At 43.1% G+C, this 19,305-nt stretch overlaps 1 protein-coding gene and 1 long non-coding RNA gene across 16 annotated transcripts in view; both read right to left on the bottom strand.

Moving 5' to 3' along the window:
* Window positions 1-19,305, bottom strand: part of LOC127036722 (butyrophilin subfamily 1 member A1-like) — a 294,970-nt gene that overhangs the window by 15,724 nt on the left and 259,941 nt on the right. The gene's annotated exons all lie outside the window — the stretch shown is intronic.
* Window positions 10,227-19,116, bottom strand: LOC127036742 (uncharacterized). Of its 3 annotated transcripts, none has more exons than XR_007770219.1 (3): window positions 19,095-19,116; window positions 18,228-18,248; window positions 10,227-10,253 (listed from the first exon to the last, which is right to left on the bottom strand). It is a non-coding gene; the product is annotated as an uncharacterized LOC127036742 (long non-coding RNA). The 3 variants fall into 3 exon arrangements; XR_007770218.1 differs by lacking the exon at window positions 18,228-18,248 and adding an exon at window positions 11,511-11,531; XR_007770220.1 differs by lacking the exons at window positions 18,228-18,248; window positions 19,095-19,116 and adding exons at window positions 11,511-11,531; window positions 12,392-12,413.

The raw sequence follows: 19,305 nt of genomic DNA, 5'->3' as shown, positions 1-19,305 counted from the left end.
CATCTTCTAACACAGTCTGTCACCTTTTCATTTTTTGCTAGGAGCAGGAGTGTCTGGTTTTAGACGTTCTGATGATGCACATAAGGAATGTGCTGATTCTTTCAGCCCTTTCATCGCAGTGCTATGCTAGGAAGGAGCCAATCTATGTTGACTCTGCTACTCAACTCCCCTCTCTTGCTCCACCAAGTCTCATAGACCAGGAATTGTGATGGAAAGACTTCTAACCACCAGCGCCCAAAAACATGGTGGAGAGAAGAAGAAATTCCTGCCTGCACCCGTCAGGGGAGCACCTTTGCCTTGGCAATAGGGCTAGGAGGGGCTCGAACACCCCTGAAGCCTGATAGAAGTGTGTGTCTTTAACTCCCCAGACCTCAAAGAGGTCTATTTTGAAGGGATGTGTGGGATATTAGTGACACATGGCCCACTGCCTAGGATAGACTTTCACTCAATGGAGCAGGAATTGATCTGTATCCCTCATCTGTCCATCCTAGCAAATTGTAACAACAACAAACATCCTTCCAGTACCTTATTTCTAATGGTGAGAACTTCATTTCTATTTGCATCACTTTTTCCATGGAATTGAATTATCTTTTACATTCGAGAATCAACACACACTTACCTAGTTTTGAATGAAGTTCATCTGCAAGGAAAAAAAAATATTTTAATTCACACATCTTGCACATTTCAGTTGGGTTAACTACCAGATATTACGCTTCTCCCAAAAGGCTTTGAATTAGATAGCTCACTCCACTTATGCTGTAATAGTCCAAACCAGCCTCATCTTCCTACTGTAAAACACCTCAATAAATCCTGTTCATGCAGTTAAGGAAATGCTCTATATTGTCACTGCTCTAGAGATGCTGCACACTGCCTCTTTCTGGAGTCCAAACACAAGACGTGAGATGAATTAAAAGATTATCAGGAAAAAAAAATGCTCCCATACTTCAATCAGTGAGCCCTGCACAGCTCTTTGCAGATGTTTACTAGTATTGCCAGTTTAAGAGAACTATAATGAAGAAGGATTAATTCAAAGTTACTTTTTTCTCCTTTGATAGTCATCTCTTTTTGCAGTCATTGGTGTGTGTGTGTGTGTGTGTGTGTGTGTGTGTGTGTGTGTGTGTGTGTGTAGTGAGTTAACAAATATAGTGAAACCCCGCTATAACGTGACATTTGGGGTCCAAAACATCCCATCGCACTTAATGCAGGATCGCAGTATAGCAGCATTTCAAACCAGTCAGTTTTTCAGTGGTCCCCAAAGAGGTGCATTGAGGTGCACCGCCAAGTGCCCCTGGTGCCTAGTGCCCAGCAGGGAAGAGGAGCTGCGGCCCCCCACCTGCCGGGGACAGATAACTCCGAGGCTGGGGGCGTCGGTGCTCTCTATTCCTGGGCAGGCGCCTGCACCCCAGAGTTCTCTGTCCCCGGCAGGCGGGGAGCCGTGGTTCCTCTTGAAGTAGGAGAGAAGCCGTGGCCTCGCGCTTGCTGGGAACAGAGAGCACCGGTGACAGCAGCCTTGGAATTCTCTGTCCCCAGCAGGTGCAGGGATGCAGCTTCTCTCCCCTGCCATGGTGTTGGGGACCATGGTACAGTACCGTACTGTTTTATACCTTAAAGGGGAGCCAACCTGTGATGGCGTTATATGCGATTTTGCATTATGGCGGGGAGCGTTATTACGAGGTTTGACTGTACTCACAAATATTATATTTAAACCACTTCCAAAGGCTTCAGTGTGAAACACCCCACATATTCTACTCTCACACACTCCCAACTGTTTCCCCATGCTCAGTATCCAACCACACTCATCTGCCAGCCATGACAGGACTCTGAATCAACCTCACCCCATGAAGAGGAAATTCCAAACCTTCTCTTAGCATGGAAGCTCTACAGACAACCTGTCTTCTCATGGAAACTGATCTCACAACCCATCACACCCATCAGCGAACCAGCTGAGTGGTGAACAGCAGAGGCTAACAGAGGGAGTTTGCCTGGGATCTGTCCATTAGGAGGTATGCTAAGTGCTGCATTAGGGGGGCTGTGTTGGTGAGTGCTGCAACAGCTGAGGAAGCTCTTGAAGGAAGAAATTATGGAAAGTGAGCGTTCAGCTGTTGTAACCTACACAGGCTGTGCCATGTTTGTCTTTCTTCCACAGGACAGAAGTGACTTTGTCTGTACAAAGTGCAAGCTGGTCTCCATATTTGAAGAGAAGATTCGAGGTCTGGAGCAAAAAGTATCGACCCTGCATTGCATAAGAGAAAATGAAGATTTCCTGGACAGACATCAGAATATGCTTCTATGGGCACAACGTCCTGAAGAATCGGAGCAGGCGGTGCAGAGGGGAGAGAGGGACAGTGAAGAAATTTGGCAGCATGTGACCTCCATAAGAAGAAAGAGGAGCATCCATGTACCAGCAACAGAGATACAAGTGAGCAACCGTTTTGATGTTCTTTCCACAGGTACTAATGCGGAAAGTGGACTAGATGGTACATCTGAGAGAAGGAAGCAGAAGGAGACTCCACCGATTGGAAGGCACAAGATGCTCTGTCCTAGGGATGGGGGTTCCACAACCACCACTCCGAAGAGAAGGAGGAGGGTAGTGGTGGTTGGGGACACCATCCTCAGGGGACTGATTCATCCATCTGCCGCCCCGACCGACAAAACTGAGAGGTCTGTTGCTTGCCAGGAGCTAGGATTCACGATGTGATGGAGAGACTGCAGAGACTCATCAAGCCCTCAGATCGCTATCCCTTCCTACTTCTTCACATAGGCACCAATGATACTGCCAAGAATAACCTTGAGTGGATCACCGCAGACTACGTTGCTCTGGGAAGAAGGATAAAGGAGTTTGAGGCGCAAGTGGTGTTCTCGTCCATCCTCCCTGTGCAGGGAAAAGGCCTGGGTAGGGATCGTCGAATTGTGGAAGTCAATGAATGGCTACGCAGGTGGAGTTGGAGGGAAGACTTTGGATACTTCGACCATGGGATGGTGTTCCAAGAAGGAGGAGTGCTAGGCAGAGACGGGCTCCACCTAACGAAGAGAGGGAAGAGCATCTTCACAAGCAGGCTGGCTAACCTAGTGAGGAGGCTTTAAACTAGGTTCACCGGGGGAAGGAGACCAAAGTCCTGAGGTAAGTGGGGAAATGGGATACCGGGAGGAAGCACGAGCAGGAGAGTGCAAGAGGGGAGGACTCCTGTCTCAAACCGAGAAAGTGGGACAATCAGCAAGTTATCTTAACTGCCTATACACAAATGCAAGAAGCATGGGAAACAAGCAGGGAGAACTGAAAGTCCTGGCACAGTCAAGGAACTATGATGTGATTGGAATAACAGAGACTTGGTGGGATAACTCACATGACTGGAGTACTGTCATGGATGGATATAAACTGTTCAGGAAGGACAGGCAGGGCAGAAAAGGTGGGGAGTTGCATTGTATGAAAGAGAGCAATATGACTGCTCAGAGCTCCAGTATGAAACTGCAGAAAAACCTGACAGTCTCTGGATTAAATTTAGAAATGTGAGCAACAAGGGTGATGTTGTGCTGGGAGTCTACTATAGACCACCAGACCAGGGGGATGAGGTGGATGAGGCTTTCTTCCAGCACCTAGCAGAAGTTACTAGATCGCAGGCCCTGGTTCTCATGGGAGACTTTAATCACCCTGATATCTGTTGGGAGAGCAATACAGCGGTGCACAGACAATCCAGGAAGTTTTGGGAAAGTGCAGGGGAATATTTCCTGGTCCAAGAGCTGGAGGAACCACCTAGGGGCAGAGCTCTTCTTGACCTGCTGATTACAAACAGAGAAGAGTTAGTAGGGGAAGCAAAAGTGGAAGGGAACTTGGGAGGCAGTGACCATGAAATGGTTGAGTTCAGGATCCTGACACAGAGAAAAAAGGAGAGCAGCAGAATACAGACCCTGGACTTCAGAAAAGCAAACTTTGACTCCCTCAGGGAGCTGATGGGCAGGATCCCCTGGGAAAATAACATGATGGGGAAAGGAGTCCAGGAGAGCTGGCTGTATTTTAAAGAATCCTTATTGAGGTTGCAGGAGAAAAACATCCTGATGTGTAGGAAGAATAGTAAATATGGCAGGCGACCAGCTTGGCTTAACAGTGAAATCCTTGCTGATCTTAAATGCAAAAAAGAAGCTTACAAGAAGTGGAAGATTGGACAAATGACCAGGGAGGAGTATAAAAATATTGTTCAGGCATGCAGGAGTGAAATCAGGAAGGCCAAATCACACTTGGAGTTGCAGCTAGCAAGAGATGTTAAGAGTAATAAGAAGGGTTTCTTCAAGTATGTTAGCAACAAGAAGAAAGTCAAGGAAAGTGTGGGCCCCTTACTGAATGAGGGAGGCAACTTAGTGACAGAGGATGTGGAAAAGGCTAATGTACTCAATGATTTTTTTGCCTCTGTCTTCACAAACAAGGTCAGCTCCCAGACTGCTGCACTGGGCAGCACAGTATGGGGGGAAGGTGACCAGCCCTCTGTGGAGAAAGAAGTGGTTCGGTACTATTTACAAAAATTGGATCAGAACAAGTCCATGGGGTTGGATGTGCTGCATACAAGGGTGCTAAAGGAGTTGGCGAATGTGACTGCAGAGCTATTGATCATTATCTTTGAAAACTCATAGCGAACGGGGGAGGTCCTGGATGACTGGAAAAAGGCTACTGTAGTGCCCATCTTCAAAAAAGGAAAGAAGGAGGATCCGGGGAACTACAAGCCAGTCAGCCTCACCTCAGTCCCTGGAAAAATCATGGAGCAGGTCCTCAAGGAATCAATTCTGAAGCACTTAGAGGAGAGGAAAGTGATCAGGAACAGTGAGCCTGGTCACCAAGGGCAAGTCATGCCTGACTAACCTAATTGCCTTCTATGATAAGATAACTGGGTCTGTGGATGAGGGGAAAGCTGTGGATGTGTTATTCCTTGACTTTAGCAAAGCTTTTGATATGGTCTCCCACAGTATTCTTGCCAGCAAGTTCAAGAAGTATGGGCTGGATGATTGGACTATAAAATGGATAGAAAGCTGCCTAGATCGTCGGGCTTAGCAGGTAGTGATCAACGGCTCCATGTCTAGTTGGCAACCAGTTTCAAGTGGAGTGCTCCAAGGGTTAGTCCTGGAGCCAGTTTTGTTCAATATCTTCATTAATGATCTGGAGGAAGGCGTGGACTGCACTCTCAGCAAGTTTGCAGATGACACTAAACTGGGAGGAGTGGTAGATACGCTGGAGGGTAGGGATAGGATACAGAGGGACCTAAACAAATTAGAGGACTGGGCCAAAAGAAATCTGATGAGGTTCAACAAGGACAAGTGCAGAGCCCTGCACCGAGGACAGAAGAGTCCCATTCACTGTTACAGACGAGGGACCGAGTGGCTAGGCAGCAGTTCTGCAGAAAAGGACCTAGGGGTTACAGTGGATGAGAAGCTGGATATAAGTCAACAGTGTGCCCTTGTTGCCAAGAAGGCTAACGGCATTTTGGGCTGTATAAGTAGGGGCATTGCCAGCAGATTGAGGGATGTCATCATACCCCTCTATTTGACATTGGTAAGGCCTCATCTGGAGTACTGTGTCCAGTTTTGGGCCCCACACTACAAGAAGGATGTGGAAAAATTGGAAAGAGTCCAGCAGAGGGCAACAAGAATGATTAGGGGGCTGGAGAACATAACTTATGAGGAGAGGCTGATGAAACTGGGATTGTTTAGTCTGCGGAAGAGAAGAATGAGAGGGGATTTGATAGCTGCTTTCAACTACCTGAAAGGGGGTTCCAAAGAGGATGGATCTAGTCTGTTCTCAGTGGTACCTGAAAACAGAACAAGGAGTAATGGCCTCAAGTTGCAGTGGGGGGAGGTTTAGGTTGGATATTAGGAAAAACTTTTTCACTCAGAGAGTGGTGAAACACTGGAATGGGTTACCTAGGGAGATGGTAGAATCTCCTTCCTTAGAGGTTTTTAAGGTCAAGCTTGACAAAGTCCTGGCCTGAAGGATTTAGTTGGGAATTGGTCCTGCTTTGAGCAGGGGGTTGGAGCAGATGACCTCCTGAGGTCCCTTCCAACCCTGATATTCTATGATTCTATGATCTGCTAGTCTCTTTTCATCAACACACTGAGAATCATCAATCTCTCTTGTATTCACCGTTCTTGTCCCCCAAAACATTTCCCCCAAACATTACACAACCAGCCACCCCCCCAAAGAAACAGAAGTCAATATAAATTAACCTTTTTCTTCCTGGACTCTTCCTGAAAAAGAAAAACAAAAAGAAAACTATGTGTTTAACACTGTACTTCCAGTTTAGTCTCCATAGCATATGTAAATAATGTAATAACCAAAACCAAGACACAGTTTGGTAATTTATAAAATATTGTAAGTACAGAAAAAGTAAAATGCATGAATCAAAGCCAATGGTACTTGTATACCATGGCAGAGTAATAGATTCCAATGCAGAAGAGACCATTGTAATTATATATCCTGAATCCTGGGTATGATAAGCCAGAGTACTTCCCCAAAGTAATTCTTAGACACCCTTGGTAAATTTTTCCAATGGTTAATTACCCTCGACATTAATATTTTACTTCTTATTTCCAGTCTGAATTTTTCTCGCTTCAGCTTGAAACCGTAGGTCATTTTATACCTTCCTCTGCTACATCAAGGAGCCCATTAGCAGAGAAAGGCGGTTTGAGTTTTTAAAACAATCCCATTTCAACATTTATGTAATGAGAAGTTTTGAATTTGAATTTTCACATCAAGAGATTTTTTTGTTTAGAAATTTAGTAAGTAACTTATAAACCAAATTTAAATAAGGGAAAAATCTTCAAAATCTAAACAAGACATTTCAATATAATATGTTTCAATTGACATATTGAACTGGGTTGGGATAAGAGGCTTTTGGTTTGTGAAACATTTCAAGATTTCAACTGTTCTTCATGCTTCAGGATAGGAAAATGTTTAGAAATGTTGAAAATTCTAATGGGACAGGAAAACCAACCTAGGCCTACCACTAATAATAGAAATTTTTAAAAAGAGGATACTTTGATAAAGAGCTGTTTGGCATATGATAAGCCTTGAGAACATTTGTCCTAGCTCTTGTAAGGTGAGGACAAAGGGATTCAGGTGAAAAGGTAAAGAAGTTCTCCCCACCTTCTAACACAGTCTCTCACCTTTTCTTCTTTTGCTAGGAGCAGAAGCGTCTGGTTTTACACGTTCTGATGATGCACATAAGGAATGTGCTGATGCCTTCAGCCCTTTCATCGCAGTGCTATGCTAGGAAGGAGCCAATCCATGTTTACTCTGCTACTCAACTCCCCTCTCTTGCTCCACCAAGTCTCATAGACCAGGAATTGTAATGGAAAGTCTTCTCACCACTAGCCCCAGAAACATGGAGGAGAGAAGAAGAAATTCCTGCCTGCACCTTTCAGGGGAAAACCCTGGCCAGGGCGACAGGGCTTGGAGGAGCTCCAACACCTCTGAAGCCTGATAGAAGTGTGTGTCTTTAACTCCCCAGACCTTAAAGAGCTCTATTTTGAAGGAATGCGTGGGATATTAGTGACACATGGCCCACTGCCTAGGATAGACTTTCACCCAATGGAGCAGGAATTGATCGGTATCACTCATCTGTCCATCCTAGCAAATTGATACAAAATAATATTCTAACAACAACAAACATTCTATTGTTCCCCTATTTCTAACTGTGAGAACTTTATTTCTATTTGCATCACTTTTCCACCATGGAATTGAATTAACTTTTACATTCGAAAATCAACACACACTTACCTAGTTTTGCTTGGAGTTCATCTGCAAGGAAAAAAAAATTATTTTAATTCACACAACTTATAAATTTCAGTTGGGTTAACTAGCAGATATTACGTCTCTCCCAAAAGGCTTTGAATTTGATTCCTCACTCCAATTATGCTGCAGTAGTCCAAACCAGCCTCATCTCCCTCTGTAAAACACCTCAATACATCCTGGTAATGCAATAAAGGAAAGGCTCTGTATTGCACACTGCCTCTTTCTGGAGTCCAAATACAAGATATGAGATGAATTAAAAGATATTTTACTTATTTCCAGTTTGGATTTGTCTCTCTTTAGCTTGTTACCCAGTATCATTTTATACCTTCCTCTGCTAGATTGAAGAGCCCATTAGCAGAGAAAGGCATAACATGATCCAATGGAAGTGGAAATTAGACAATGTCAGAGTGGAAATTAGAGCTGATCGTAAATGTTTTCTAAGGAATGGTCTTTAGTTGAAAAATGCTGATTCTTCAAAACTGAAACTGCTAGAAATAGTGCTTTGTTCACTGAAACAATGAATCAAAACGCTTTCATAAAAGGATCTTTGAATTTTTAAATACATCCAATTTCAACAGTTTTGTTCACTTAAATCTCAGTTACAGTCTTTCATCACCAAAACTGCTGAGTCTAACACAACATCTTCCCTTTCCTTACTTGTGGGAATCTTCAGTTGGAATCCATGCAGAATCTTCCTCTGCTGAAATCACTGCTAACTGATTAACCAAGCACGTAGTTATCTGGATATATATCTTGACGAAGTTCCTCCTCTAACTTGGTGGGTCCTGCGCTTATTGGCAGATTTGCTCACCTCAGTGATCTTTCCCACAGTCTAAAGCAGGGCCAAGTAAACCTAGACCATCACTGACAGCTGTTTGTCCAACCTGTTCTTAAAAACCTCCAGTGATGGGAACTTCACAACCTCCTTTGGAAGCTTATTCCAGAGCTTAACTAGTTTTAGAATTAGAATGATTTTCTTAATATCTAACCAAAATCTCCCTTGCTGCAGATTAAGCCCATTGCTTCTTGTTCTACCTTCAGTGGACATGAAGAACAATCGATCACCATTCTTTTTATAGCAGCGATTAACATCTCTGAGCAGATCCCCCCTGAGTTGTCTTTTCTCAAACTGTGGGTCAGGTCCAAAGATTTCAAAGTAATAAAAACTTCTTCTACGTTTTCCAAAAGTTCTTTATCCCAGAAATGTTCCATGGCTGGATCTGGTCCCCACCCGTGGCTGGTGAAGTCTTGCGTGTACGAGGTTAAGGTGTCATCAGGAGGACAGGAATGCAGCAAAAACTGACCCTGAATTAATGAGAGAACTACTGTGTCACCTCCTGTGGCCAGGTTTACAAAAGAGTTCAGCACCCAACACAACCTTTGAAAATCTGCACCCAAATTACTCCTGTCTACGATCAAGCATGATGTCTAAGGGTACGTCTACACTGCAGTCAGGAGGTGTAATGGCAGCATGTGTAGACATATCTGAGCTAACTTTGATGTAGCTAGCTTGCTAAAAATAGCAATGTAGTCAAGGCAGCATGGAAGGCTGCATGGGCTAGCACCTCAGTACAATCTCACCCGGGACCCTAGGTATGTACTAAATAGGTCAGGTACACCTAAGTAAGCTGTATTGGCTGTGAAATGAGATGTATTGTAGCCCAGAATACCCTGTAGACTATGTACTACAAGTCCACCCTTGGGCATTCCCCTGACATCACACCTTAGAGACAGCAGTATAGAGCTGCATGGTGCTACTCTGTATTTACGCCAGGGGAATCCTGCCTTGGCCAATTGCAATTCAACTGCAGCCATTGTATGTTGCCTTAGTAGTGCACGGGGGCCAGAATCAAGTGTCCTTCTTTGCATACTAAGAGTGCATTTAATCCCAGATGTCTTCAGCCTTGCCCATTTTCTGCCTGCACTTCCTATTGTTTACCTTGTGTTACTCTGTATTTCTTTACTGCTTCCAGGATCCCAGGCACGTTAAGAGGCCATTCTCTCTTGTGTCTGTCTCTTCCTCTCTCACTCTCTCTGCTGGGACAGTTCGTGGGAGAGAGAGTGTAACTGTCTCATTGAAACATACAACATGGTACCTTTCTGAGTCCAGTCAGTCCCTTCGTTTTTGCTTTGGGACAGTGCGGCTACACACTAACCCATACTTAAGAATCATGGTTAAGTCAAAATCTAACCCTTTAAGAGTAACAATATTCTTAAAATATTGAGGGAAAATGTAATTTAAATGTCTCAAACAGCTGAGGGGATTTTTCCTAAACTTTTCAAAAAAGTATGGAACTGATTGGCTAATTCACTGGTTACATACTCATCTGGGAAATTAGTAGTCACTACAAATCTTATTTTTCTGCTTACCTATTGTGTTTGTTTTATATATCTATTTGAATAAAACATAAACACTTGGCAAAACTTTACACTGATCTGCCCCATTTGTTACCTTTTTCAGAATCTCTCCTTCTTTTTCCTAAAATAAAAGTCAGAGATAATATATGAAAACACCCACAGAGATGCAAATAGCAATTACTCATTATTTAAAACCCTACAGCCTTTAAATTCTAAAGCCCCAGAGATAGGGAGTGATGTGTGTTTTTTAAACAGGATGTCAGTGTTATTCAATAGAAATCACCTAGCAGTGTAGTAAGTCTACTATATATTTTAAATCTAGCTGTTCAAAGGATTGTGATTCAGTATTGCAGAGCCTAATCTCTGGGTGCCCTGCCTCCCAGTGCAGTGTACAACCTGGAACTAGCACCCACATTCCCTAACAATGCATCGGGAGAGTCACAGAGGGGCGGCTCTAGGTGTTTTGCTGCCCCAAGTACGGCAGGCAGGCTGCCTTCGGCGGCTTGCCTGCAGGAGGTCCTGGGTCCCACGGATTCGGCGGCACGCCTGTGGGAGGTCGAACAAAAAACATCCTCCTATTCCCTTATTTCTAATGGGACAGGGAAACCAACCTAGGCCTACCGCTAATAATAGAAATTTTTAAAAAGAGGATACTTTGATAAAGAGCTGTTTGGCATATGATAAACTTTGAGAACATTTGTTCTAGCTCTTGTAAGATGAGGACGGAGTGATTCAGATGAAAAGGTAAAGAAGTTCTCCCCATCTTCTAACACAGTCTCTCACCTTTTCATCTTTTGCTAGGGGCAGGAGTGTTGGTTTAACATGTTCTGATGATGCACATAAGGAATGTGCTGATGCCTTCAGCCTTTTCACATCAGTGTAATGCTAGGAAGGAGCCAATCCATGTTGACTCTGCTATTCAACTCCCCTCTCTTGCTCCACCAAGTCTCATAGGCCAGAAATCGTAAAGGAAAGATTTCTCACTACCAGCCCCAAAAAAAACGGTGGAGAGAAGAAGAAATTTCTGCCTGCACCCATCATGGGAACACCCTGGCCAGGGGGACAGGTCTTGGAGGGGCTTCAACACCCCTGAAGCCTGATAGAAGTGTGTGTCTTTATCTCCCCAGACCTCAAAGAGGTCTATTTTGGAGGGATATGTGGGATATTATTGATACATGGCCCACTGCCTAGGACAGACTTTCACCCAATGGAGCAGGAGTTGATCTGTATCACTCATCTGTCCATCCTAGCAAATTGTAACAACAACAAACATCCTTCCAGTCTCTTATTTCTAACTGTGATAACTTCATTTCTATTTGCATCACTTTTTCCATGGAATTGAATTAACTTTTACATTCGAGAATCAACACTCACTTACCCAGTTTTGCTTGGAGTTCATCTGCAAGGAAAAAAAATATTCTTTCAATTCACATATCTTGTAAATTTCAGTTGGGTTAACTACCAGATATTCTGTCTCTCCCAAAAGGCTTTGAATTTGATACCTCACTCAATTATGCTGCGATAGTCCAAACCAGCCTCATCTCCCTACTATAAAATACCTGAATAAATCATGGTCATGCAATAAAGGAAATTCTCAATATTGTCACTGCTCTAGAGATGCTGCAAACTGCCTCCTTCTGGAGTCCAACAAAAGATATGAGATGAATTAAAAGATTATTAGGAAAAAAAATATTTGTGCTCCCACACTTTTAATAGTGAGCCCTGCACAGCTCTTTACAGATGTTTTACTAGTATAGTCAGTTTAAGAGAACTATAATGAAGAAGAATTAAATCAAAGTTACTTTTTTCTCCTTTGATAGTCATCTCTTTTTGCAATCATTGGTGTGTGTGTGTGTGTGTAGTGTGTTAACAAATACTCACAAATATTATATTTAAACCACTTCCAAAGGCTTCAATGTGAAACACCCCACATATTCCACTCTCACACACTCCCAACTGTTTCCCCATGCTCAGTATCCAACCACACTCATCTGCCAGCCATGACAGGACTCTGAATCAACTTCATCCCATGAAGAGGAAATTCCAAACCTTCTCTCAGCATAGAAACTCTACAGATTCCTTGTTTTCTCATGGAAACTGATCTTACAAGCCATTAATCCCATCTGCTAGTCTCTTTTCATCAACACACTGACAATCATCCATTTTTTTTGTATTCGCTGTTCTTGTTCCCCAAAACATCTCCCCCAAATATTACACAGCCGGACACCCCTCAAGAAACAGAAGTCAATAGAAATTAACCTTTTTCTTCCTGGACTCTTCCTGGAAAAGAAAAACAAAAAGAAAATTATGTGTTTAACTCTGTACTTCCAGTTTAATCTCCATAGCATATGGAAATAATGTAATAACCAAAACCAAGACAAAGTTTGGTAATTTATAAAATATTGTAAATACAGAAATAGTAAAATGCAAGAATCAAAGTCAATGGTACTTCTATGCCACGGTTGTTTCCTAGATTCCAATGCCAGTTGAGACCATTGTGATTATATATCCTGAATCTTGGGTAAGATAGGCCAGAGATCTTCCCCAAAGTAATTCTTAGAGATCCTTGGTAATTTTTCCAGTGGTTAATTATCCTTGACATTAATATTTTACTTCTTATTTCCAGTCTGAATTTGTCTCGCTTCAGCTTATAACCCTAGGTCATGTTATACTTTTCTCTGCTAGATTGAAGAGTCAATTGGCAAAGAAAGGCAAAACATGATCTAGTGGAAGTTGAAATTAGACAATGTCAGAATGGAAATTAGAGCTGATTGGGAATGTTTTCAAAGAAATGGCCTTTAATTGAAAAATGTTGATTCTTCAAAACAGAAACTCTTTCAGAAACAGTGTTCTCTTCATAGAAGCAACAAATCAAAAACTTTTAATAAAAGAAGGGTTGAGTTTTTTAAAACATGTCATTTCAAGATTTATGTAATGGGAAGTTTTGAATCTGAATTTTCACCTCATGACATTTTTTGTTTAGAAATTTAGGTAAATCAAATTTTAAAAAGGAAAACAAAAACTCTTCAAAATCTAAACAAGACATTTCAAAATAATATGTTTTAATTTAGAAACTGAACTGGGTTGGGATAGGAGGCTTTTGGTTTGAGAAACATTTCAAGAATTCAACTATTCATCGTGCCTCGGGATAGGAAAATGTTTAGAACTGTTGAAAATTCTAATGGGACAGGAAAACCAACCCAAGCCTACTACTAATAATAGAATATTTTTAAAAGAACTTATTTTGATAAAGAGAGAAAGGAGTCCCATGGCACCTTAAAGACTAACAAATTTATTTGGGCATAAGCTTTCTTGGACTAGAAGTGGGTTAAATGATACGATAAGCTTTGAGAACATTTGTCGTAGCTCTTGTAAGGTGAGGACAGAGGGATTCAGGTGAAAAGGTAAAGAAGTTCTCCCCACTTTCTAACACAGTCTCTCACCTTTTCTTCTTTTGCTAGGGGCAGGAGTGTCTGGTTTAACATGTTCTGATGATGCACATAAGGAATGTGCTGATGCCTTCAGCCCTTTCATCTCAGTGCTATGCTAGGAAGGAGCCAATCCATGTTGACTCTTTTACTCAACTCCCCTCTCTTGCTCCACCAAGTCTCATAGACCAGGAATAGTCATGGAAAGATTTCTCACAACCAGCCCCTGAAAACATGGTGGACAGAAAAAGAAATTCTTGCCTGCACTCCTCAGGGGAACACCCTGGTCTGGGTGACAGGGCTTGTACGGCCTCCAGCACCCCTGAAGCCTGACAGAAGTGTGTGTCATAAACTCCCCAGACCTCGAAGAGAAGTGGAGAGGAGATTACTAATAGATATAGTTGGGGATTGGTTCTGCTTTGAGCTGGGGGTTGGACTAGGTGACCTCCTGAGGTCCCTTCCAACCCTGATATTCTATGATTCTCTTTTGAAGGTATGTGTGGGATATACGTGACACAGAGTCCACTGCCTATGAGAGACTTTCATCCAATGGAGCAGGAATTGATCTATAGCATTCATTTGTCCATCCTAGCAAATTTTATCAAAATAATATTCTAACAACAGCAAACATCTTTCAGTTTCCTTATTTCTAACTGTGAGAACTTCATTCCTGTTTGCATCACTTTTCCACCATGGAAATGAATTAACTATTACATTTGAGAATCAACACACACTTACTCAGTTCTCCTTGGAGTTCATCTGCAAGGTAAATAATATTCTTTTAATTCACATATCTTGTAAATTTCAGTTGGGTTAACTACAGATATTACACCTCTCCCCAAAAGCTACTAATCTGATACCTCCCACCAATTATGTTGCAATAGTCCAAACCAGACTCATCCCACTACTGTAAAACTGCTCTATAAATCCTGTCTGTGCAATAAGGGAAATTCTGAATATTGTCATTGTTTTAGAGATGTTACACACTGCCTCTTTCTGGAGCCCAACACAAGACATGAAATTAATTAAAAGATAATTAGGAAAAAAATATTTTTGCTCTCAAAGGTCTGACTGAGCCCAGCACAGATCTTTACAGATGTTTTACTAGTAGTCAGTTTAAAAGAACTATAATGAAGAAGAATTAATTCAAAGTTACTTTTTTCTCCTTTGATAGTCATCTCTTTTTGCAGTCATTGGTGTGTGTATGTGTATGTAATAGGTTAACAAATACTCACAAATATTATATTTAAACCACTTCCAAAGCCTTCACTATGAAACACCCCACAAATTCTGCTGTCACACTCTCCCAACTGCTATCCCCATGCTCAGTATACAACCAGAGCTTAACTAGTTTTAGAATAAGAATGATTTTCTTAATATCTAACCTAAATCTCCCTTGCTGCAGATTAAGCCCATTGCTTCTTGTTCTACCTTCAGTGGACATGAAGAACAATCGATCACCATTCTTTTTATAGCAGTGATTAACATCTCCGATTAGGTTCCCCCAAGTTGTCTTTTCTCAAACTGTGGATCAGGCCCAAAGCATTCAAAGTAATAAACACTTGTTCTATGTTTTCCAAAAGTTCTTTATCCCAGAAACATTCCATGGCTGGATCTGGTCCCCACCCGTGGCTGGTGAAGTCTTGCGTGTATGAGGTTAAGGTGTCACGAGGAGGACAGGAATGCAGCAAAAACTGACCCTGAATTAATGAGAGAACTACTGTGTCACCTACTGTGGTCAGGTTTACAAAAGAGTTCAGCACCCAACACAACCTTTGAAAATCTGCACCCAAATTACTCCTGTCTACGATCAAGCATGATGACTAAAGGTACGTCTACAGTGCAGTCAGGAGGTGCAATGGCAGCATGTGTAGACATATCTGAGCTAACTTTGATGTAGCTAGCTTGCTAAAAATAGCAATGTAGTCAAGGCAGCATGGAAGGCTGCATGGGCTAGCACCTGAGTACAATCTCACCTGGGATCCTAGGTATGCACTAGTAGCTCAGATACACCTAAGTAAGCTGTATTGGTTATACAATGGGATGTATTGTAGCCCAGAATACCCTGTAGACTGTTTACTACAAGTCCACCCTTGGGCATTCCCCTGACATTACAGCTTAGAGACAGCAGTATAGAGCTGCATGGGTCTATGCTGTGCCTACACCAGAGGAATCCTTCCTTGGCCTATTGCAATTCAGCTGCAGCCATTGTATGTTGCCTTAGTAGTCCATGGAGGTCAGAATCAAGTGTCCTTTGCATACTGAGAGTGCATTTAATCCCAGATGTCTTCAGCCTTGCCCATTTTCTGCCTGCACTTCCTATTGTTTACCGTGTGTTACTCTGTATTTCTTTACTGCTCCCAGGATCCCAGGCACGTTAAGAGGCCATTCTCTCTTGTGTTTGTCTCTTCCTCCCTCCCTCTCTCTGCTGGGACAGTTCATGAGAGGGAGAGTGTAACTGTCTCATTGAAACACACAACATGGTACCTTTCTGAGTCCAGTCAGTCCCTTCCTCTTTGCTGTGGGACAGTGCGGCTACACACTAAGCCATACTTAAGAATCATGGTTAAGTCAAAATCTAACCCTTTAAGAGTAACAATATTCTTAAAATATTGAGGGAAAATGTAATTTAGATGTCTCAAACAGCTGAGGGGATTTTTCCTAAACTTTTCAAAAAAGTATGGAACTGATTGGTTAATTCACTGGTTACATACTCATGTGGGAAATTAGTAGTCACTACAAATCGTATTTTTCTGCTTACCTTTTGTATTTGTTTTATATATATATATTTGAATAAAACATAAACACTTGGCAAAACTTTAAATTGATAAGCCTCATTTCTTACCTCTTTCAGGATCTCTCCTTTTTTTTCCTAAAATAAAAGTCAGAGATAATATATGAAAACACCCACAGAGATGCAAATAGCAATTACTCATTATCTAAAACCCTACAGCCTTTAAATTCTAAAGCCCCAGACAGGGCCGGCTTTAGGCCAATTCGCCTGATTCCCAGGAATCAGGCCCCGCGCCTAAGAGGGCCCCACGCCTTAGACATTTTTTAATTTTAAACTTACCCCGGGCCCTGGCTGCGATCTGCTCAGGGATCTTCTGTGGTCCCACTCCCTTGAGCGAAGCGCAGGCGGGAGCGCGGCAAGCCCCGCAGCCCTGGCTGGAGTCCCGGTCGGAGCGTGGCAAGCCCCGCAGCCCCGGCTGGAGTCCTGGCTGGAGCGCGGCAAGCCCCGCGGCCCCGGCTGGAGCCCTGGCCGGAGCTCTGGGCCTTTAAATAGCCTCCAGAGCCATGGGGTAGTGAAGGGCTCTGGGGGCTATTTAAAGGGTCAGGGCTCCAGCTGCCTCTGCCACCCCGGTCCTTTAAATAGCCGCGAGAGCCCCGCCACTCCCATGCATTCCCCAGGGCTCCTGTGGCTATTTAAAAGGTCCAGGGCAGGGTAGAGGCTGGGGAGCCCCGGGCCCTTTAGATAGCCCCGAAAGCCCTTGGATAGCAGGGAGCTTGGGGGCTATTTAAAGGGTTGGGGCTCCAGCTGCCTCTGCTGCACCCTCTGCCTTGCTCACACCAGCCCCACTCCCCCTGCCTGCAGCCAGCTCTGCACCCCATGCCCACAGCCAGTCCCTGTCAAACCCCCTGCCATGTCTCCAGTCAACCCCTGCCACACACCCGTGGCCCTGCCCAAAGCCAGCCAGCCCCACACACACTGCTGCCTGCACCAGCCTTGCACACCCTGCCCTGTCTCCAGCCAACCCCTGCTGCACCCCCCTGTCTGAAGCCAGCCAGTCTCTGCCTCTGTCTCCAGCCCTGCCAGCCCCTGCTGCATCCCCCCACGGCCCTGCCTGAAGCCAGACCGCCCCACACACCCCCTATCTCCAACCAGCCCTGCACCCCTTGCCCTGCCTCCAGCCAGCCCCATGTCCACTGCTGCCCTGCAGTTCCAGGACAGTAACCCTGCACACCTGCTTCAATGAGGTGGGCAGGGAGCAGCTGGGACCCACACATGTGTAACAGCAGTCATTAATAACCAGTCAACAGCATATATGATACAATATACATAATTTATAATTTTATTATTTATATAGTTATGGAAAGCAAATAATACATGAAAGAAATGAAAGGCTTTTTTTTCCACTTTTTTTTTTAAGTCATGCCTGCCAGGCCCCCACCGAAAATGTTCGAATTGGGCCCTGCACTTTCTAAAGCCGGCCCTGGCCTCAGAGATAGGGAGTGATGTGTGTTTTTTAAACAAGATGTCAGTGTTATTCAATAGAAATCACCTAGCAGGGTAGTAAGTCTACTATATGTTTTAAATCTAGCTGTTCAAAGGACTGTGACTCAGCATTGCAGAGCCTAATCTCTAGGCGCCCTGCCTCCCAGTGCAGTGTACAACCTGGAACTAGGCACCCACATTCCCTAACAATGCATGCAGGCAGGGGCGGCTATAGGCGTTTTGCCACCCCAAGCACGGCAGGCAGGCTACCTTTGGCGGCTTGCCTGCGCGAGGTCCCTGGTCCCACGGATTAGGCGGCACGCCTGCGGGAAGTTGAACAACAAACCCTTATTCTCTTATTACTAACGGTGAGAACTTCATTTCTATTTACATTATTTTTCCACCATGGAATTGAATTAATTTTTAAATTCAAGAATCAACACACACTTACCCAGTTTTGCTTGGAGTTCATCTGCAAGGAAAAAAAATAGTCTTTTAATTCACACATCTTGTTAATTTCAGTTTAGTTAACTAGCAGATATTATGCTTCTCCCAAAAGGCTTTGAATTTGATACCTCGCTCCAATTATGCTGCAATACTCCAAACCAGCCTTATCTCCCTACTGTAAAACGCATCAATAAATCTTGTTTATGCAATAAAGGAAATGCTCTATATTGTCACTGCTCTAGAGATGCTGCACACTGCCTCTTTCTGGAGTCCAACACAAGACATGAGATGAATTAAAAGATTATTAGGAAAAAAGCATTTGTGCTCCCATACTTCTAACAGCGAGCCCTGCAAGGCTCTTTACTAGTATTGCCAGTTTAAGAGAACTATAATGAAGAAGGATTAATCCAAAGTTACTTTTTTCTCCTTTGATAGTCATCTTTTTTTGCAGTGATTGGTGTGTGTGTGTGTAGTGGGTTAACAAATACTCACAATTATTTTATTTAAACTACTTCTAAAGACTTCAATATGAAACATCCCACATGTTCCACTCTCACACACTCCTAATTGTTTCCTCATGCTTAGTATCCAGCCAGACTCATCTGCCTGCCATGACCAGCCTCTGAATAAACCTCACCCCATGAAGATGAAATCCCAAACCTTCTCTCAGCATGGAAACTTTACAGACAACTTGTCTTCTCATGGAAACTGATCTCACAACCTATCACTCCCATCTGCTAGTCTCTTTTCATCAACACACTGACAATCATGAATCACGCTTGTATTCACAGTTCTTGTCCCCCAAAAAAATTTCTCCCCAATATTACACAACCAGCCACCCCCCAAGAAACAGAAGTCAATAGAAATTAACCTTTTTCTTCCTGGACTCTTCCTGAAAAAGAAAAACAAAAAGAAAACTATGTGTTTAACACTGTACTTCCAGTTTAGTCTCCATAGCATACAGAAATAATGGAATAGCCAAAACCAAGACAAAGTTTAGTAATTTATAAAATATTGTAAGTACAGAAATAGTAAAATACAAGAATCAAAACCAATGGTACTTGTATATCACCGTTGTTTCC

This window comes from Gopherus flavomarginatus, chromosome 18, assembly GCF_025201925.1.
Source record: "Gopherus flavomarginatus isolate rGopFla2 chromosome 18, rGopFla2.mat.asm, whole genome shotgun sequence".
NCBI lineage: Eukaryota > Metazoa > Chordata > Testudines > Testudinidae > Gopherus > Gopherus flavomarginatus.
Note: the sequence above shows the minus strand (reverse complement) of the source record. Positions and strands in the feature narration are given on the sequence as shown.